The 22,609-nt window shown below is 45.1% G+C and overlaps 2 non-coding genes across 2 annotated transcripts; both read left to right on the top strand.

The window, feature by feature from the left end:
* The first annotated feature begins 2,278 nt into the window (after window positions 1–2,278).
* On the top strand, window positions 2,279–2,350 carry trnaw-cca (transfer RNA tryptophan (anticodon CCA)). Its single transcript has one exon. It is a non-coding gene; the product is annotated as a tRNA-Trp (tRNA).
* Window positions 2,351–5,720: 3,370 nt separating this feature from the next.
* On the top strand, window positions 5,721–5,803 carry trnal-cag (transfer RNA leucine (anticodon CAG)). The gene has a single exon. It is a non-coding gene; the product is annotated as a tRNA-Leu (tRNA).
* Window positions 5,804–22,609: the final 16,806 nt, after the last annotated feature.

Here is a 22,609-nt window from a genome sequence, read left to right on the forward strand (position 1 = left end):
CACAAACCGTACTGGTCGACCACTTGGTCCATCTCTTTTTGGAAGACCGAGATCCCATTTGTGACACCAAAAGGGACCCTAAGGAAGTGGTCGAGGCGACTGTCCCCCTCGAGGGAAGTGTATGGCCGGTCTGACCTCCAGATGGTGAGCTGGTGGTAGGCGGATTTCAGGTCAATTGTTGAGAAGACCCGGAATTGCGCAATCTGATTGACCATATCAGATATGCGTGGGAGTGGGTACGCGTCAAGCTGCATGTACCGATTGATGGTCTGGCTGTAGTCCACAACCATCCTGTGTTTTCCCCAGTTTTAACCACTACCACTGGGGCTCTCCAGGGGCTGTTGCTGGCCTCGATAATACCCTCCTTAAGCAGCCGCTGGACTTCGGACCTGATGAAGGTCTTGTCCTGGGTGCTGTACCGTCTGCTCTTAGTGGCAACGGGCTTGCAATCTGCAGTTAGATTTGCGAAAAGGGAGGGGGGATAGACCTTGAGGGTCGCAAAGCCGCAAACGCTAAGGGGGGGTAAGGGCCCGCCGAATTTGAGGGTGAGGCTCTGGAGGTTGTACTGGAAGTCCAGGCCCAACATGAGTGCAGCGCAGAGATTAGGAAGGACATAGAGTCGGAAGTTACTAAATTCTACGCCCTGGACCGTGAGGGTGACTGTATAGAAGCCTCGGATTGGGACGGAGTGGGATCTGGAGGCTAGGGAGATCCTTTGATTGGCCGGCTGGAACGCGAGGGAGCAGCGCCTTACCGTATCTGGGTGAACGAAGCTTTCGGTGATCCCGGAGTCCATCAGGCACGAGGTCGCGTGGCCGTTGATTTTAACCGTCTTCGACATGGTGGCCAGGTTGTGCAGGCAAGATTGGTCCAGCATCACCGAAGCGAGCTGCGGGTAACCATCGGATGCTTCGGGTGGCGAGCAGGTGCGGTTCCGATGTCGAGATATCCGGGGACCCTGTGGGGAACAAGATGGCGGCGCCAATGCTGTGCACATTGCGGGGTCGGGACAAGATGGCGGCGCCCATGGTGCGCCTGGCATGGTGGAGAGGGCGATTGTGGGCGCGATCGCAGCGACTGCGCCGGCCTGGCACACAGCCACGAAGTGTCGCTTTTTACTGCAGGCTTTACAAACTGCAGTGCGGGCCGGGCAGTGTTGGTGGGCGTGCTTCTGCTGACCACAGAAGTAGCAGCGGGGACCTCCGGGGTGCGTGGATCGGCGTGCGGTGCAGGCGTATTGCGAAGGCAGGGCCCCCGCTGAGGAGGTCGTCGGCGGGGTCCAGGAGGGGGAGGAAGGGGTGGAAGGGTGGGCAGCACGGCGGGAGAGGTACGATTGTACGTTACGGGATGCGACCGTTATGGAGAGCGCCAAGGTTTTCATCTCCATAAGTTCCAGCATGGCCCCTTCCAGCAATCATTCTTGGATGCGGTCCAACGCAATCCCCGTCATGAAGGCATCGCGCATGAGGAGATTCGCGTATTCAGCGGCCATGGCGGCCTGACAGTCACAGTCCCGGACAAGTGGAATTAGGGCCCGCCAGAAGTCTTCGATGGACTCACCAGGTAGTTGCGAGCGGGTGGCAAGTACATGCCTGGCGAAGACCGTGTTTGCCTTCTGTGTGTAGTGTTCTTTGAAGAGTTCCAAATCTTTTGTGTAAGTCATGGCATCTTGGATCAACGGGAACACGCAGGAGCTCAGTCTGGAGTACAGGACGTTTATCTTCTGAGCCTCCGTCGGCACGGGGTACGCCGCATTGATGTCAGCCTCGAAACATGGTAGCCAGTGAGTAAAGTCTTTCCTGCCGTCGGGCGAGTGAGGATCCAGCTGCAGGCGATCGGGGTTAATTCGGCTATCCATTCTGTGGGAAATCTGACTGTAATAAGTTGATGCACGATCAATTGCACAAAGACTAAAGTTGTGTACAACTGTGGCTTTATTACAGTCAGATGCGAGGCCTCCTGCTGCAGCTGGCGAAATGGCAGGGCACTGGAGGTCATGCATATTTATCCAGTTCTCACTCCAGTTATCCAGATCACCACAACCCCCATGAGGGGACCAAACAGAGACACAACAGACACGTTACAGACCAGGATTGGATTTGAAGCCACGTGCACAGAGCACAATGGATTATTGTGCATCCCCTTAATCACGTGGTACAGCTGCTTTACTTCAGGGCCCTTTCATATCCCTCAATCGAACTTCTTTGCGTTTCTTTCGCACAGTTGGGTATAAATAAAACATAAATCTATGAGGAGAAACCCGTAATGGTGCGCGCATGGGCTTGTGGCGCAACGGTAGCGCGTCTGACTCCAGATCAGAAGGTTGCGTGTTCGAATCACGTCAGGCTCAGGATGTTTTTCTGCCGCTGGTTCCAGGAATTTCTCTCTGTGGAAATGTTCCCGAAATGACTCCGTTCAAAGCCACAATGCTGGTAAATGTTTGCGGATATTTCAGATTGACCCGCTCAGTTTATATTTTTGAGCAATTTAATCAAACATGCGGAGACTCGGATAGCTCAGTCAGTAGAGCATGTGACTCTACCTCCCAGTTGGCCGCGTCCATATTATTATCTGAGAATATTGAACCAACTGTGCTAACATTGTGCTACCGTGCTGTCCAAACACTCGGTTCAATCTCACTGCTCGTGGATGACACCAGAACAACTGGGCAGTTAAAAACAAGGACGTCGCTCTTTTTCGGACGGAGATGAGGAGATTTCTCCCTCTCAGAGAGTTGTGCGACTTTGGAACTCTGCCTCAGAAGGCCGCGGAAGAGGGACATTGATTATTTTTGAGGCGCAGATGGGGAAATTCTTGTTCAGCAAATAAATCAAAGGTTTATCGGGGTTGCATACAACTTTTGCATTCAGCCAACTACATGGGTGCACAAGCGTGCGTTTTTTAAAAAATGTCGTTTTCATTTCTTTACTTGTTCTCCACTGATATTTTCGCTGCAATAATTTATCTGGGCACAAAGCCCGGTAGCACAAGTGGCTAGCATTGTGGCTTCACAGTGCCAGGGTACCAGGTTCGATTCACTGCCTGTGCGGAGTCTGCACGTGTCTTCGTGGGTTTCCTCCGGGTGCTCCGGATTCCTCCCACAGTTCAAAGACGTGCATTAGGTGGATTGGATAAATTGCTCTTAGTGCCCATACGGGACCAGTCTTTATAAATAGAAGCGTCATCCCGGTCCTGGGTCACTGCCCGCCTGGGGTTTGCTCATTCTTCCCATGTGTGCGTTGGTTTCACCCCCGCAACCCAAAGATGTGCAAGGTACGTGGATTGGCCACGCTAAATTGGCCCTTAATTGGAGAAAAAAAAATTGGGTGCTCTAAATTTATACAGAACTAAATAAATAAATAGAAACGCCGAGCACAAAGGCAAGGCCGCTGTGGAGATTCTTCATAAAATGCTGCAACAGAAATAGACAATGTTGGATAACTCGGCTGGTCTGGCAGCATCTGTGGAGAGAGAAACAGAGTTACAGTTTCCAGTCCAGTCTGACCCTGCTTCCCATTCTCTGGTTCCCGCTCCACAGATGCTGCCAGGTCTGCTGAGATTTTCCAGCTCTGGGCGACTGACATGGACACGGTGGGCGGAATGGCCGCACCCTGTGCTGGAACCATTCTATGATTCTATAATTCTAATCTGTTCTCGTATTTGAAACCTTCTATGTCTGTATCATTCTGGTGAATCTGCATTGCCGCCGCTACATTAAGGTTCTGAATACATTTTTGGACTCCCCTCATTCCCTCCTCTAGCAGATTTTTGCCGGGTAAATATCCTGATTCCCTAAACTCCTCATTCTCTCGAACAATGACATGTCGCTTGGCTTTGACACTACCCAATCGACAGAATGGTTCCGACCTCACTACCCGATCAATGCATCTCAATCGGAACAAGACTGAATTTTAATTCTCGCGCTTCCAACACAACTCGATGCAATCCGGCCTCACAACTTGGACTGGATTGTCACATCAGTGACTGCAGATACTTTGGAAAAATGAGTCCCGCTGGGAGAAAGCAGGATGGAAAATCGACAACGATGGGTTTCGAACCCACGCACGGAGAGCTCAATGGATTAACAACCCGTCCCCTGAACTACTCGGCCACCTCATCCCGCAAGCGCGTTTGTCAAATCAAAGGTTTATCAGGTACAAATAACCATTGTATTCAGCCAGCTTCGCTGATGCACAAGCGTGCGTCTGTTTTTACTTGAGGAGAAATTCAGAATCCCACACCATGATCAAACGACCTTTAAATACCCTGTCCGTTTCTTCACGTGTTCTGCACTGATATATTCGCTGCAATAACTTCCCGGGAGCTCAAACCTCCTCCCGATTTCAGTCAATGACACCATCCGGGCTCGTCCGGATTTTTGAACCCGGGACCTCTGGCATTTTATCGCAGCTGAGAATCAGTGGCAATGTCAGGAGTGGGATTGAACCCTCGTCTCCAGAGGAGACTGACACCTGACGTATCCAAACGGTTCGGAGACGATTGGGCCGTGTTGGGGTGCTCTTTCCGAGGGTCAGTGCAGACTGGATGGGCCGAATGGTCTCCTTCTGCACTGGAGGGATTCTATGATTACTTAACCAGGGTGCAAACGGCAGCATCAGGACACAAGGACAAGGTGAGGTCTCAGGCCAGAGCAAGAGTCCCATGTAATGGCACACAGAACATCAGAAATAAATACTTTTATTGTGGACTGGTGCCATCTCCTGGCTGACCGGGAGCCGTACGACACGGACACTTTCATTCAGGAGCATTTTAAATTGGAGTGAAATAACATAAACATAGTGAGACGTTGTTTACGAAACAATTTATCAAACTAATGCAAAGCATCAAAAGGACTCAACATTCGGCAGTAAGTGATGGGGGGATACTGGGGAGCATCGCTGCCTTCCAAGAAGTTCACCGTCAAAAGCCCAGGTCATGACGGGCGGCAGTTTCATCTCTCTGGGAACATTGATCACGCTATTACAGACTTCCTCAAACTTTGCCTTAAGTCCGACCACAAAAATAATGAGCAACGAGCAGCGTGGCGCAGCGGAAGAGTGCTGGGCCCATGACCCAGAGGTCGATGGATTGAGATAGTCCTCTGCTATTCATATTCTCACTCACACCAAACGGAAACAAGTTGCAATTTGACAGCAGCACATATGCCTTTTTCTTTATTAGTACCAAAGTTTTGCTTTCAGTCTGATCCGCTCTTTGACACCTGTTCTTCAGATAACCACAGTACAGTCGAGGTGACTAAGTTGACTTCTCCCAGAACACTCTTCGTGACTCAGTTGACTTCTCCCAGAACACTCGTTTGCCGCCTCTACTGGATGAACGTTCACCTGATTGGACACTGGAGGGGTTCTTCGGCGACTTGTCTGTGAGAGCAGCACCGGAAGCAGCTGTGGAAAGAGATTGCAGTTTCCAGAACGCAACTCTCCAATTGGATACTTCACGTCGCTCAGATCTTAGACTTTCAATACCTTCGTGTGAGGAACAGGTAGAGCGGGAAATCGGACCTTGTTGATTAGAGCAAACTGATCAATGCAGCAATGAGAAGCTCCTAAACCACCAGCGGTTTGGACAAGGATGGCACTCAGATGCAGGACTCTGGCTGGTATTCAAATGTAGGAAAAGCATATCTTGTTTGAAATGAAATAAAGATGAAGACAGACTTTAGGCGATTTCTGCACGGATCTTAGTTTCGCCGTCAACGCATCAGGATGGCCGAGCGGTCTAAGGCGCTGCGTTCAGGTCGCAGTCTCTTCTGGAGGCGTGGGTTCGAATCCCACTCCTGATATGGCCTTTTACTCCACGAGGTTCAATTTCTCCAGCAAAATTTTCAACCTCAGGAAGATCCAATACCTCCCTTTCAATGGAAAAGCGTTGGTCTCAGGACATGAGACACCTGCTTAAATATGCACAGCAAGACCCCACCGGCAAAAGCCCAGTACATGACTCGATAATTTGCTTCGGTGACTCTGGTTGAGGAATTAATATTGATCCCAAGAGAAATGTAAAATTCGTCTTCTCTTGTAAATAGTCTGGCAGGTTGGATTGTTCACATCCGTCCAAGAGGGGAAGTTGGGAACTCGGTTTCTATTGTGATTCATTGCTCGATAAAGCTTCATTTCCTTATTGGCCCCCTGTGAGTTATTACTGGATATCGTTATATATCTATATTGCCCCTCTGTGGGGTACTGATGGATAACGTTTCCCGAGCAGCTTTGACTAAGGGTCACCTGGACACGAAACGTCAGCTCATTTCTCTCCCTCCAGATGCTGTCAGATCTGCTGAGACTTTAAAGCATTTTCTCTGTGGTTCCCTATGTGTGAGCTTTATAATGTGTCACGCTGTCTCTTTCATTCTTGGGACTAATGTCGGGATGAGACTGCAGGAATGTTTCTGATAGATATTTGCTGCAAAGCAAACAGGAACGTGTGTTATGTTAACTTTTGGCGTGAGGGAGAATGTAAATAGCAGAGAATACCCTCGATTCCTCGACCTCGGGCTAATGGCCCAGCAGGCTTCCGCTGCGGCACTCTGCTCCTTAAACCAGGAGCTACAACATTACTGCCCTGCGGCAGCCACAGAACTATTCACTTCCTCACTTTTTTCTTTCAAGAAGAACACACGTTTGAGCCCACTGATTCTGGTCAGCACAGTTCAGATAATTAACTTTCCTGCTGAATGGTTGTTCTGTGGAAGGTGATGTGATTTCTTCCGTGACGTTGTTCTGATGGGAAAGTGGGGAGCGACTGGAATCATCTTCATAAAATGAAGTTCGGGACGGCAGTTTCGCCTCTCTGCGGACATTGGTCACGCTGTTACAGATTTCCTCAAACGTTGCTTCAAGACCACGCAAAAAATGTGCAACGAGCCGAATGGCGCAGCGGAAGCGTGCTGGGCCTATAGCCTTAAGATCGATGGATCGAAACCATCCTCTGCTATTCATATTCTCGCTCACACCAAACGGAAAAAGTTGCTATTTATCAGCAACGCATCTGCCTTTTTCTTTATTAGTATCAACGTTTTGCTTTCAATCTGATCCGGTCTTTGACACCTGTTCTTCAGCTAACCACAGTACAGTCGAGGTGACTAAGTTGACTTCTCCCAGAACACCCTTCTGCCGCCTCTACTGGATTAACGTTCACCTGATTGGACACTGGAGGGGTTCTTCTGCTACTTGTCTGTGAAAGCATCACCGGAAGCAGCTGTGGAGAGAGATTGCAGTCGCCAGAATGCAACTCTCCAATTGGATACTTCAGGTCGCAAAGATCTTAGAATTTCAATACCTTCGTGTGAGTAACAGGTAGAGCGGGAATTCGGACCTTGTTGATTACAGCAAACTGATCAATGCAGCAATGGGAAGCTCCTTAACCTCCAGCGGTTTGGACAAGGATGGCACTCAGATACAGGACTCTGGCAGGGGTTCAAAAGTAGGAAAAGCATATCTTGTTTGAAATGAAGTAACGATAAAGATAGTCTTTAAGTCGATTTGTGCTCGGATCTTAGCTTCGGAGAAACGCATCAGGATGGCCGAGCGGTCTAAGGCGCTGCGTTCAGGTCGCAGTCTCTTCTGGAGGCGTGAATTCGAATCCCACTCCTGATGTTGCCTTTTCCTCCACGAGGTTCAATTTCCCGAGCCAGATTTTCAACCTCAGGAAGATCCAATACCTCCCTTTCAATAGAAAAGCGTCAGTCTCAGTACATGGTGTCGGCTAGATGGCTTTTGTTTCAGTGCAACATCGTGGGCCGAAGGGCCTGTACTGCGCTGTATTGTTCTATGTTCTATGAGATTCCTGCTTAAATATGCACAGCAAGACCCCACCGGCAAAAGCCCAGCTCATGACTCGACAATCTGCTTCGGTGAGTCTGGTTGAGGAATTAATATTGATCCCAAGAGAAGGGTAAAATTCTTCTTCTCTTGTAAATAGTCTGGCAGGTTGGATTGTTCACATCCGTCCAAGAGGGGAAGTTGGGGACTCGGTTTCTATTGTGATTCATTGCTCGATAAAGCTTTATTTCCTTATTGGCCCCCTGTGAGTTATTACTGGATATCGTTATATATCTATATTGCCCCTCTGTGGGGTACTACTGGATAACGTTTCCCGTGCAGTTTTGACTAAGGGTCACCTGGACTCGAAACCTCAGCTCATTTCTCTCCCTCCAGATGCTGTCAGATCTGCTGAGACTTTAAAGCATTTTCTCTGTGGTTCCCTGTGTGTGAGCTTTACAATGTTGTAATGTGTCATGCTGTCTCTTTCGTTCTTGGGACTAATGTCGGGATGAGATTGCAAGAAAGTTTCTGATAGGTATTTGCTGCAAAGCAAACAGGAACGTGTGTTATGTTTACTTTTGGCGTGAGGGAGAATGTAAATAGCAGAGAATACCCTCGATTCCTCGACCTCGGGGTAATGGCCCAGCACGCTTCCGCTGCGGCACTCTGCTCCTTAAACCAGGAGCTACAACATTACTGCCCTGCGGTAGCCACACAACTATTCACTGCCTCATTTTTTTCATTCAACAAGAACAGACGTTTGAGCGCACTGATTCTGGTCAGCATGGTTCAGAACATAGAACATAGAAAAATACAGCACAGAACAGGCCCTTCGGCCCACGATGTTGTGCCGAACCTTTATCCTAGATTAATCATAGATTATCATTGAATTTACAGTGCAGAAGGAGGCCATTCGGCCCCCTAAGTCTGCACCGGCTCTTGGAAAGAGCACCCCACCCAAACTCAGCACCTCCACCCAACACCAAGGGCAATTTTGGACACTAAGGGCAATTTATCATTGACAATCCACCTACCCTGCACATCTTTGGACTGGGGGAGGAAACCGGAGCACCCGGAGGAAACCCATGCAGACACGGGGAGGACGTGCAGACTCCGCACAGACAGTGACCCAAGCCAGAATCGAGCCTGGGACCCTGGAGCTGTGAAGTAATTGTGCAATCCACAATGCTACCGTGCTGCCCTTAAGAACAAATAAATCTACACTATATCATTTTACCGTAATCCATGTACCTATCCAATAGCTGCTTGAAGGTCCCTAATGTTTCCGATTCAACTACTTTCACAGGCAGTGCATTGCATGCCCCCACTACTCTCTGGGTAAAGAACCTACCTCTGATATCCCTCCTATATCTTCCACCTTTCAACTTAAATTTATGTCCCCTTGTAATGGTTTGTTCCACCCGGGAAAACAATCTCTGACGGTCTACTCGATCTATTCCCCTGATCATCTTATAAACCTCTATCAAGTCGCCCCTCATCCTTCTCCGTTCTAATGAGAAAAGGCCTAGCACCCTCAACCTTTCCTCGTAAAACCTACTCTCCATTCCTGGTAACATCCTGGTAAATCTTCTTTGCACCTTTTCCAAAGCTTCCACATCCTTCCTAAAATGAGGCGACCAGAGCTGTACACAGTACTCCAAATGTGGCCTTACCAAAGTTTTGTACAGCTGCATCATCACCTCACGGCTCTTAAATTCAATCCCTCTGTTAATGAACGCGAGCACACCATATGCCTTCTTCACAGCTCTATCCACTTGAGTGGCAACTTTCAAAGATGTATGAACATAGACCCCAAGATCTCTCTGCTCCTCCACATTGCCAAGAACTCTACCGTTAACCCTGTATTCCGCATTCATATTTGTCCTTCCAAAATGGACAACCTCACACTTTACAGGGTTAAACTCCATCTGCCACTTCTCAGCCCAACTCTGCATCCTATCTATGTCTCTTTGCAGCCGACAACAGCCCTCCTCACTATCCACAACTCCACCAATCTTCGTATCGTCTGCAAATTTACTGACCCACCCTTCAACTCCCTCATCCAAGTCATTAATGAAAATCACAAACAGCAGAGGACCCAGAACTGATCCCTGCGGTACGCCACTGGTAACTGGGATCCAGGCTGAATATTTCCCATCCACCACCACTCTCTGACTTCTATCGGTTAGCCGGTTCGTTATACAACTGGCCAAATTTCCCACTATCCCATGCCTCCTTACTTTCTGAAGAAGCCTACCATGGGGAAACTTATCAAATGCCTTACTAAAATCCATGTACATTACATCCACTGCTTTACCTTCATCCACATGCTTGGTCACCTCCTCAAAGAATTCAATAAGATTTGTAAGGCAAGACCTACCCCTCACAAATCTGTGCTGACTATCCCTAATCAAGCAGTGTCTTTCCATATGCTCAGAAAACCTATTCTTCAGTACCCTTTCCATGACTTTGCCGACCACCGAAGTAAGACTAACTGGCCTGTAATTCGCAGGGTTATCCCTCGTCCCTTTTTTGAACAGGGGAACGACATTCGCCACTCTCCAATCCCCTGGTACCACCCCTGGTGACAGTGAGGACGAAAAGATCATTGCCAACGGTTCTGCAATTTCATCTCTTGCTTCCCATAGAATCCTTGGATATATCCCGTCAGGCCCGGGGGACTTATCTATCCTCAAGTTTTTCAAAATGCCCAACACATCTTCCTTCCTAACAAGTATTTCCTCGAGCTTACCAGTCTGTTTCACACTGTCCTCTCCAACAATATGGCCCCTCTCATTTGTAAAGACAGAAGAAAAGTACTCGGTCAAGACCTCTCCTATCTCTTCAGACTCAATACACAATCTCCCGCTCCTGTCCTTGATCGGACCTACCCTCGCTCTAGTCATTCTCATATTTCTCACATATGTGTAAAAGGCCTTGGGGTTTTCCTTGATCCTACCCGCCAAAGATTGTTCGTGCCCCCTCTTAGCTCTCCTAATCCCTTTCTTCAGTTCCCTCCTGGCTATCTTGTATCCCTCCAATGCCCTGTCTGAACGTTGTTTCTTCAGCCTTACATAAGTCTCCTTTTTCCTCTTAACAAGACATTCAACCTCTCTTGTCAACCATGGTTCCCTCACTCGACCATCTCTTCCCTGCCTGACAGGGACATACATAATCAAGGACACGTAGTACCTGTTCCTTGAACAAGTTCCACATTTCACTTGTGTCCTTCCCTGACAGCCTATGTTCCCAACTTATGCACTTCAATTCTTGTCTGACAACATCGTATTTAGCCATCCCCCAAATGTAAACCTTGCCCTGTTGCACGCACCTATCCCTCTCCATTACGAAAGTGAAAGTCACAGAATTCAGGTAATTTACTTTCGTGCTGAATGGTTGTTCTGTGAAGGTGATGTGATTTCTTCTGTGACGTTGTTCTGATGGGAAAGTGAGGAGTGACTGGAATCATCTTCATAAAATGAAGTTCGGGGCGGCAGATTCGCCTCTCTGGGAACATTGATCACGCTGTTAGTCTCAAGCGTTGGTCTCAGGACATGAGATTCCTGCTTAAATATGCACAGCAGGACCCCACCGGCAAAAGCCCAGTTCATGACTCGATAATCTGCTTCAGTGACTCTTGTTGAGGGATTAATATTGATCCCAAGAGAAGGGTAAAATTCGTCTTCTCTTGTAAATAGTCTGGCAGGTTGGATTGTTCACACCCGTCCAAGAGGGGAAGTTGGGAACTCGGTTTCTATTGTGATTCATTGTTCGATAAAGCTTTATTTCCTTATTGGCCCCCTGTGAGTTATTACTGGATATCGTTATATATCTATATTGCCCCTCTGTGGGGTACTGCTGGATAACGTTTCCCGTGCAGTTTTGACTAAGTGTCACCTGGACACGAAACGTTAGCTCATTTCTCTCCCCCCAGATGCTGTCGGATCTGCTGAGACTTTAAAGCATTTTCTCTGTGGTTCCCTGTGTGTGAGCTTTACAATGTTGTAATGTGTCATGCTGTCTCTTTCATTCTTGGGACTAATGTCGGGATGAGACTGCAAGAAGGTTTCTGATAGGTATTTGCTGCAAAGCAAACAGGAACGTGTGTTATGTTTACTTTTGGTGTGAGGGAGAATGCAAATAGCAGAGAATACCCTCGATTCCTCGACCTCGGGCTAATGACCCAGCACGCTTCCGCTGCGGCACGCTGCTCCTTAAACCAGGAGCTACAACATTACTGCCCTGCGGTAGCCACACAACTATTCACTTCCTCGTTTTTTTCCTTCAACAAGAACACACGTTTGAGCACACTGATTCTTGTCAGCATAGTTCAGATACTTTAGTTTCGTGCTGAATGGCTGTTCTGTGGAAGGTGATGTGATTTCTTCTGTGACGTTGTTCTGATGGGAAAGTGGGGAGTGACTAGAATCATCTTCATAAAATGAAGTTCGGGGCGGCAGATTCGCCACTCTGGGAACATTGATCACGCTGTTAGAGATTTCTTCAAACTTTGCCTCAAGTCCGACCACGGAAGGAACGAGCCACGAGCCGTGTGGCGAAGCGGGAGTGTTCTCTGCCCATAGCCCAGAAGTCGATGGATCGAAACGGTTCTCTGCTATTCGTATTCTCACACGAAACGGAAACAAGTTGCTATTTGTCAGCAGCACATCGGCCTTTTTCTTTATTAGTATCAAAGTTTTGCTTTCAGTCTGATCCGCTCTTTCACACCTGTTCTTCAGCTAACCACAGTACAGTCGAGGTGACTAAGTTGATTTCACCCAGAACACTCTTCCGCCCCTCGACTGGATGAACTTTCACCTGTTTGGGCACTGGAGGGGTTCTTCGGCCGTGAAAGCAGCACCGGAAGCAGCTGTGGAGAGGGATTCCAGTCGCCAGGATGCATCTCTCCAATTGGATACTTCACGTCGCTCAGATCCTCGTCTCTCAATACCTTTGTGGAACAGGTTATAATGAAAAAATATGTCATTTGAACCATGAATGTGAACCTGGAAAAGACAGATTATAAATGAAAGGGAAAGGTCCCACAAAGGGTTAACAGCCGCAGCTTGTTTAAAATACAGATAGCTTCGCAGCCGTTAAAGAACACAGATATGGACAACTGAACGTGTTTTTAAAGTTAAAAAGACATTCATCAATTTGAAATCTTAAGTTACATAAACGGGAACAGTATTTCTCACTTCCTGAGAGGTGCATTATTTTACTGAACAATTAAAAAAGGAACAACCAGGATCTTAGGTTTAAATTGGGGGAGAAGGTTAAGCGGCAAACCTTGCTGACGCCACTTAAATATGAGACAACTGCTTTCCAGCTAAAAAACACATGAGGTGGCACGTTTATACCATAATTTACACATTTTTGACGTTAAAAATCTTTTAGCAAATAATCAGGTCATAGGGTATAGGTCCAAGCCAGATAAGGTTAGAAATATAGGGGGCGACCTGCCGTTGACACCAGCTGACCAGTGGAAGTGCAGAGGCGAACTGCTTCGTTGGACACGAGTTCATATCCAGTATTGAGATTGAGAAAAAACATCACTCAAGACAGATATCAGAAAAGTTGCTGACGAAGCAACAAATAAATGTATTACCTGCCAAACAAAAGTATTACATGTCAAGCAGAATCAGCTCGTTCAACGACTTGGAGCTTGCATTAGCTACAGTCGGCAAGCAACAGTTACATTTCAATAAATGCCATGTAGAAACTAAGTCTGCGCAAAGGGCTATATAATACCTAATAATTCAGCAGCCAGCTCTCATAGCTACCCTCGGTCATGGGAAGGACTGAATACGGAAGCCGAGCAGAACAGCGAATCCATCAGGAAAAAACCAAACGTTACAGGAGAAAATTGTCAAGGCAGACTTGAAGGTCTAACAACTGACCAGGAAGATGCAAAGAAAAGATCTTATTACTTTTCTGTAAAAACAGTGATTACATCTTTTAATTTGAAATTAAAACTAACTTAAATTGATAACCTGAAAGAGTGTTTATTAGAAAGTTTACTTCACTCAACTTAGAAAAGCCGGACCCGTGAGTGAAGCACCTGAGTGGAAAGTAAACAGAATCTTCTCCGAAGACATGGGTTATGCCGTGGGATAACATGAAACACTGCTTTGACCCGAATAGCGCCCACCTAAGTCTGCATAGGAGTCAGGGAGTGAGAATCCTTGTTCATCATTTAGAATATCTTGACCCTTTTCTGGTACAGGGGGAATTCTAAGAATAGTGGTGAGGTTTTAACTTCATGGCGCGCAACTTGGAGGCCTAGAATATTAGAAGTTTCTGGGTAAAGCGAGGCTAGAATATTAGAAGTTTCTAGTTAAGCAGGTGGAGGTTTGAATATTAGAAGTTTCTAACCTAAAAGGGAATGGAATATTAGACGTTTCTAGTTCCCAAATAATTGTTAGAATATTAGAAGTTTTTAACCGGCACAAAGCCTAGAATATTAGAAGTTTCTAGTCTATGTGTGAGGCGAACTTTACCTGCCGAGTTTAATGCGGAAAGTCATGTGTGATTGACTTTTGGAATGATATTCTGTGGATCGGGGGTGGGGGGGGGGAGACATAAAACTCAGTTGGGTGCGAGCGTCAGAAGACTAGAAGATACTGACCCTGAGTAAAAGTCTGCAAGACATCTTAGTAAAGGTACTGGGATTCTTGCATCCATTACTGGTAGAAGGAGGACAAAAATAAATCTTCCTTGGAGTCAAGCAGATTGTGAGGAAAAGCCGAGAGAAATAGGGACGCCGAGAAAACTTTAGAGACCAAGATCAATCGACCTTTAACTAAAACAAGAAGATAGTGCCTCAGAACCCCTGGCTAGGTCCCAGATAGGGTGCATATCCTGAATGTCGGAGTGCACCTGAAAGGGACAACCAGGAACAGAAATTTAGAAGTCCAGAAAATGGCAATTAGGGTAATCCTCCTGCTCTGAAACACGGTCAAGAGAGATGAAGCAACGGGGCGAGAGTACGGGGCGAGAGTGGAAGAGAGTAAAAGAGGCAAAACAAACTCCTGGATAAGAGAGGCTTATCAGAACGGAGGGGTCTCATTTTTTGTTAGAGTACCTAAAACCCGTTGGAATAGACATCCAAGGTCTCGGTGGATAAATGAGTGTGTGTGTGTGTTTAATAAGGATTTGTGAATTTCCCTTTGGTGTTTCAAGTTTTTAAAATGTTGTATTTTGCAAAACCGAGTTTCACATCAATTAGAAGTTATAAACGGCAGGTAGAAATGTGACCAATATTATGAGATAGTAAATCAGTATGTTCAGAACTAAATTGGTCACAGCATAAACACAAAAGAGGTTTTACTCGGGAGCAGACAGAGCTCTGTGCAGGAAAGTACTTTGAAACTAACCCGTTGAAATTGACACGGCACAGCTCCAGCATGTTCCTAGTGCCCGAAGACTCAAAAGATAGTCATGAGCAGGAAAAATGATGTTTAGAATGTTAAATACATGGTAGAAGGAGCTTTAGGGAATAAAGATATTAGACCAGAAGTTAGATTAGGAGAATTACTTTCAGTATCAGGAAATGAGAATCTGATGGCAGGGAAATATTTATTAAAATTCGATGCAGGAAAAATTGGGATATTAAATACCAATCGATAGCACAGAGGCAGTTTGGGTGAAGCTACCAACTAAAACCAGGTAAAAGGTAAAGAAAAGATCGTTCAGAATTTGGGTGAACATATAGTTGAATTAGAGAAGCATGGCGTCTGGAGCAAAAAGAATTGTATCAGAACTAAAACATCTGACCCAGCTAAATAATAACCAAGGGATTATGATAATCCATAGGCAACCTTTCGGCAGTAACGAAGAAACGTAATCAGCAAGGATTGTATATGGGGTGGTATGATAATGACAAAATTGCATTACTGCAGAGAAAACCTAGCTAACGATTATGTAATTCTGAAAGGATGTGCAGGATTGTGGAGAAGTGACAAACTGATTGTCCCAATTAGTGAGGGAGTATATAGTTTAAAAGATGTTGGGATGACCCGGGGACATAAAATTAGCCTAACAGTGTTCCGAGACTGTATCATCGCAATGGTGCCATGCCAGAAGGTAGACCATACCCCCAAACCGGTTGGACAAGGAAAAAAGGAATGTTGAACGAAATTAATGATTGACCCGGTATATGGATTTGGAAAAAATATGAACCAAAACTTTCCCGAGACAGTGAAGGGAGTTCTGTGGATAAATTGAAAACCCCAGACAATGGACAGGCTTTAGAGGAAAGGAATGTTTGGTTATGAGTGTCAGGGAATTACTGCACTCTCTAGTATTATGTGATGAAGTAGAGTGGGATGACAGTGAATTAAAACCTGTTAGCAGCATTGATAGGGCAGATGATGAAGTTAAAATATCATGTTCAGAACTTACCTTTCATAAAACTCCTGTCATAATCAGAAACAAAGAAATTGAAGTTAAGGCAGTAGCAATATCCGAAATGTATCAGGGTAATTTTCAACCAGATTGGACCACTGAGCGAGCAAAAGAGGAGGAATTTGAGATTCTTCGAATCTCACTCAGGGGTGCAATGATAGAAGGAGAAGGCTTAACCGGCCTTAATTGTATGAAGTACATAAATGAGCAAAAAACAAACCAGCAAAAAAAAACCAAAAGAAACAGATGGTGGCAAAGGACATCGGGTGGTCCTGGAGAGGGCACTTCTGGAGTATCCGAACAAGAATAGAAAATACAAATGAACAAATAGGGCCCTCTCCAACCTTGGCCTGTTCGTTTGATTTTTCAGATGGATAGAATGATACAGACACATTTGTTTGGAAGGAGAAATAGGACTACAATCAAGAGGGATACAAGGATCGGGTTTAAAGAAGGAATGCAAGAAGCTAGGACTAGGAGTAAGCTAGATTGGTTAAAATGGGGGGGGGCAACAATGTTAATGGGGATTACCGTGATTAGTATCGGAATATTAGTATTCTAATTGCATTAGGGAAATCAGGTGAAGTAATGGTATATGGAAAAATAGATACCAGCTTCAATCAGATAAAACACAGAATAAAAATAAGAATAAGCAAATGTTTAAATATAACGGAAGAAATCATTAATTTCCAAGACATCCAGGAGATAGGGCTCAACAGCAGTATGTTAGAATCAAGCAACAGTGTCAGTAACAACATATTTAGAATGTTGGGAGCACTTACAAGCAGCCTGGAATACGTACTAAAATTATAAGATCGGTCAAAGATTTTTAGACAGTATTCGGGAAAACTAATGATACTAACTGGGACCCCGAGACAGGGCAAGTTAAGATAAGAAATGCGTTGCAAAACAAAACCACAAGTAGGAGTAATTTGGGAAACGATTTGATAGACGTGGGCTTAAAAATTAAAGAAACATTTAAAACAGCAATTAAAATTATAGCAAGTCCATTTAAATGGTTTTGGACTATGTTAACCTTGGTTCAAAACAATTGGTACTTGTTTGTATCAATTGCGGGAGGGGTAATTGCCGCAGCAGTGCTGTGGAAATTGGGAAATTTTAAATTTTGTCAAAACCTATGTTGCAAATGTTGAAATAAAATTGCTCAACGGAAAGAGAGAAAAATGATACAATTGGTTACATATTGGAGGAACGTAAATGACAAAGCCAGGAAGAAATCTTTTCGAGTTAGGAATAAACCGAAGTATCAAATGATTACTGAGCAGTGAAACCTTCGGTGACACATCTCTGACTGAACATGTGGCCTGGACACCAGCTGATGGATGATCTGAGTTCTCCACGGGACGTGTACTACATGATGGATATTTTAAGGGTCGCGACAGACAGCAGCGACTGACGAGGAACCCCCACAGTTTACGAGACAATAGTATTAAGACATTTTTGTTTGTTTGAGCTTGATGTTGTGGTGGGAAATTTACAACCAATGTATTAAACGAAGTTCCCTTGAGGCAGTATGATAGTTATTAAAAAGTAATGTCGTGCATCTTATTAAGAATTGTTATGTATGTATGAAAAAGAATTTGACATGGCTTGAGATAACAGATGCCACCTGACAAGGAACAAATGCTGGACTTTGGTAGTTGATTTTAGTTAGAGGTAGACTTACAGCACTAAACTACAACAGGCGGCAGATAGCTGGGCAATAGAACAATTGGAACTAGGATAGCATTGGATGCTGTCAAAAGCATGAGTTATTCTAAAGAACAAGTGACATCTACAGATACAATTGACATGCTTAGAACTAAACGCAACAGCACAGAATCTGACAGAGTTAATTAGAACTTGAGACAGGAGCACAACTTGTCATACAATAGCGAAAACCAGCAGGGAATCTCAGTCTGTCTGATGATGACGGAGCTAAAGCTGCTCAACAGTTTGAACAAATTTAGTTTACTCAACAGCCACAAAGGGTGAGAGTTTTCTGTAAAATGGGACTGTTATAATACAAGGGGCTAAACAAGGGTTCACTTAAAGTGTAGTAAGGGTAATCTCGTGGGTAATTTACCAAAGTACCAGCACATATCATATCACGGGGAATATTGATGTTGTTAATACGCATGTGTGATTTATATACTCTCATTATTGGTCACAAGTGCTGGCTTATTAAGCACTCTGTTAAGACCAGGAAACGATGTGTTGATATTATATTTTGTCTTTCAAATTGTGATTGCTAAAACATATGTAAAGCTGTAACACACAAACTGTTTGTGTGATTAGTTGCAAAGCAAAGCGTTAAGATAAGGCTTACTTTTGTAACTTTGTACTTGACAACAGGGAGGAATAATGTTTATATGGAAGACGATAAAGTGATGATTCGATGTGAAGAAAGTGGGCTCAATTGAGTTGGACCCCCACCAGTTGGATGTATTAAATGTATTGCTCCTTGTAATAGAAACAGGGTTGTCAACCATTTTTGGTTGGTTATGTGGCGACTGTTATAAGGGCAAATATACACTTCATGTGTCTCAAGACATGATAACGGAGGAAAGGGATCTTGAAGAGACATGGCAGTCAGTTATAATAGCATGGATATCAAATGGTTCCGGACGTACTTGGTTCAGGGACATTTTAGTTACCCATGAGAGAAAATCAGGGTTGGAAGTGAGGTCAAAAACACCTTTTAAATTGATGAGGCACGGGAGTAAGTGGTTAATACATGATATAGTCGTTTACGATACCAATGAGGAACATAAAGCAATTTGGATTCAACAGGAATGGGACACTCGACTGCCAGTGACAGGTAAACAACCTTTTTGGTTACTGATGTATTGAGTGGCTTACTGATCCTAAGGGACACGTGGCAGCTTGTACGGTGCTGCTATCCCAAGGAGATAAAATGCTTTGGAGATAGTGTAATACACGAAAAATAGCTATTGTGTTACCTTTCTGAACAGATGCCACTATAGTCCACGGTGATTACAATTAAGGAATGACCTGTCTGTCAACTGTGGTATAAGCGATGGATAAAAGCACACGATGGGGTTGGGACACGATTTGAAACCAGGAAAATTGAATATTGAAAGCACAGATATGGGATACGATGGTATAAAATGAGTAGGGGGATAAGGATTAAAAGAAGGGGGCCATGTTTCAAATGCCAAGAGGGGGTGTAATGCAAAAATGGAAAAATATGTCATTTGAACCATGAAAGTAAGCCTGGAAAAGACTGAGATTTTAAAAGAAAGGGAAAGGTCCCACAAAGGGTTAACAACCGCAGCTTGTTTGAAATACAGATAGCTTCACAGGCGATAAAGAACACAGCTATGGCCAACTCATCCTGTTTTCGAAGTTAAAAAGACATTCAATCAATTTAAATGTTTAAGTTATATAAAAGGGAACAGTATTTCACACTTCTTTAGAAGTGCATTATTGTAAAACACCAATTAATCACTATTAAAGCCCCAGACATCTGCTTTCTGACTGAGCGAACCTGCTCATCACGGTCTGTCGGAAAATGTAAGTCTCCCATTCCAGCCAAATTGTTGCAAAACAATCTAATCTCTGATTTAATCCATTATCCCGGTTCATTGCTTGTGTATTCGTTCTATAAATACAGAGGGGGTGACGAAGCCCGGTAAGAGATGGTAGTAGAGTTACGCCTTTCCGAACAATTGACACAGGTTCAGCTCCTGGCCATCACAGTGGTGAATTATTTTATTAGATTTCGCAGGTCAGGACAGAAAATGAGGGGACAGTCCTCAAATAATATTCTCATCATCTAACTTCATCTATCCAGTTTCAATTTGTTTTCCGCGGAAACTTTAGTAAACAATAGTAAATAGTAAGTAGAAACATTAGTAAAAGGGTGGGTTAATCGGGTCAAAAAAACGACACAATCAAAGTTCAATTTACAAACTGCGTTATGGATACTCCTGGGGCCAGATGGATTAGCAACTAAATTATTTACATAATAAACAATAATAAAAATAGATTATTGGTGGCTCTATGGAGCAAGTGATACAGCGTAGGACTTGTATTTCGTGTTCTGCTGAGACGTTCTGACGTTATTGGCTCGAAGTGCGCCAGAGTCGCCTTTTTAAAATAAATTTCGAGTACCCAATTCATTTTTTCCAATTAAGGGGCAATTTAGCGTCGACAATACACCTAGCTTACACATTTATTTTGGGTTGTGGGGGCGAAACACACGCAGTCACGGGGAGAATGTGCAAACTTCACAGGGACAGTCACATAGAGCCGCGATCGAACCTGGGACCTCGGCGCGTGATACCACAGTGCTAACCACTGCGCCAGCGTGCTGTCCAGCGGAGTCGGCTTTTGGGTGGGAGCAAAGCACAGTGGTTAGCACTGCTGCATCACAGAGCCAGGGATCCGGGTTCAATTCCAGCATTGGGTGACTGTGTGCGGAGTTTGCACGTTCTCCCCATGTCTGCGTGGGTGTTCTCTGGGTACCCTGGTTTCCTCTCACAGTTCCCTCCGCTAACTCAATTCCTGAGATTGAGTGGCCCGGCTAAATTGCCTCAGGTGAGGTTCCAGGGGGAGGTTAGGGTTTTGGACCAAGGTACAGTGCTCATTCCGAGGGTCGGTGCCGATTCGAAGACCGTGTTACCCCGGAATTGAACCCGGGTCCCTGTCGCTGTGTGACAGCAGTGACAGCCCCTGTGCCGCGGTGCCGCCCAAGAGCAGACTCTTGTGGAATAAGAACCGATAACGTCAGAATCCACTGGAGGGACTGTAGATTACTGAATAATGGTGAAATACACAGGATCAGGACAAGGTTCGGTCTATGGTCGGAATAAGAATCCGATGTAAGGACACACAGAACATCGGAATTCAATTGCATAAATATATTTATTGCGGACTCGGCAATTCTTCTGGCTGAGCGGGAGCCGTGCGACAAGGACACTTTCATTCAGAAGCATATTCAATTGGAGTAAAATAACAGAAGCTTAGTCCGACTTTTTTTACAAACAGTTTATCAAACAAATGCCAGGTACCAAAAGGACTCAGGCAGTGAGCGGCGGTGGTACAGTGGTGAGCATAGCTGCCTTCTAAGCAGTTCAACCGAGATTGAATGCCGGCCATCGCAGTAAAAATGTAATCGTAAGCTTTTGCGCGACATTGTGGGTTTCAAAGTGAAGAAGAGAAACAGTTTGTAACTGTGACGTTTTACGCTGATATCTACTTGAGGTGTATAAACTGCAAAACGGTCAGGATCAAGTATATGTGGAGATAATGCCTCCTCTTTTGCGGCATTCTCAAACCAGAGTTCTTAAGCTTCGAGTAAGAGATAGCAAATTTAAAAAACATCTGAGGAAAAACTACTTGTCCCATCGCAGTAATAGTTGTAACGGATGTTTTTGCGCGACATTGTGAGTTTCAAACTGAGGAAGACTGGCCAACAGTTTCTCATTCAGAATTGATGCGCAATTCTGTAATTGAGGTGTATCAGATGTCAAACGGTATGGATAAAGTAAACGTGGAGTTGGTGCTTCCTCTTGTGGGGCATTCTAAATTGCGAGGTCATAATCTTACAAGAAGAGATCTCAAATTTAAAAAATATTTGAGGAAAAATATACTTTCCCCAAAACATAGAAAAATACAGCACAGAACAGGCCCTTCGGCCCACGATGTTGTGCTGAATCTCTGTCCTAAATTAATCATAGAATATACAGTGCAGAAGGAGTCCACTCGGCCCATTGAGTCTGCACCGGCTCTTGGAAAGAGCACCCTACCCAAAGTCAACACCTCCACCCAACATTGAGGGCAATTTTGGACACTAAGTGCAATTGATCATGGCCAATCCACCTAACCTGCACATCTTTGGACTGTGGGAGGAAACCGGAGCACCCAGAGGAAACCCACGCAGACACCGGGAGGATGTGAAGACTCCACACAGACAGTGACTCAAGCCGAAATCGAACCTGGAACTCTGGAGCTGTGAAGCAATTGCGCTCTCCACAATGCTACCGTGCTGCCCTTCAGAACAAATAAATCTACACTATATCATTTTACCGTAATCCATGTACCTATCCAATAGCTGCTTGAAGGTCCCTAATGTTTCCGACTCAACTACTTCCACAGGCGGTGCATTCCATGCCCCCACTACTCTCTGGGTAAAAAACCTACCTCTGACATCCCCCCCTATATCTTCCACCATTCACCTGAAAATTATGTCCCCTTGTAATGGTTTGTTCCACCCGGGAAAACAATCTCTGACGGTCTACTCTATTTATTCCCCTGATCATCTTATAAACCTCTATCAAGTTGCCCCTCATCCTTCTCCATTCTAATGAGAAAAGGCCTAGCACCCTCAACCTTTCCTCGTAAGACCTACTCTCCATTCCAGGCAACATCCTGGTAAATCTCCTTTGCACCTT

The sequence above is a fragment of the Scyliorhinus torazame genome, chromosome 24, assembly GCF_047496885.1.
Source record: "Scyliorhinus torazame isolate Kashiwa2021f chromosome 24, sScyTor2.1, whole genome shotgun sequence".
Taxonomy (NCBI): Eukaryota; Metazoa; Chordata; class Chondrichthyes; order Carcharhiniformes; family Scyliorhinidae; genus Scyliorhinus; species Scyliorhinus torazame.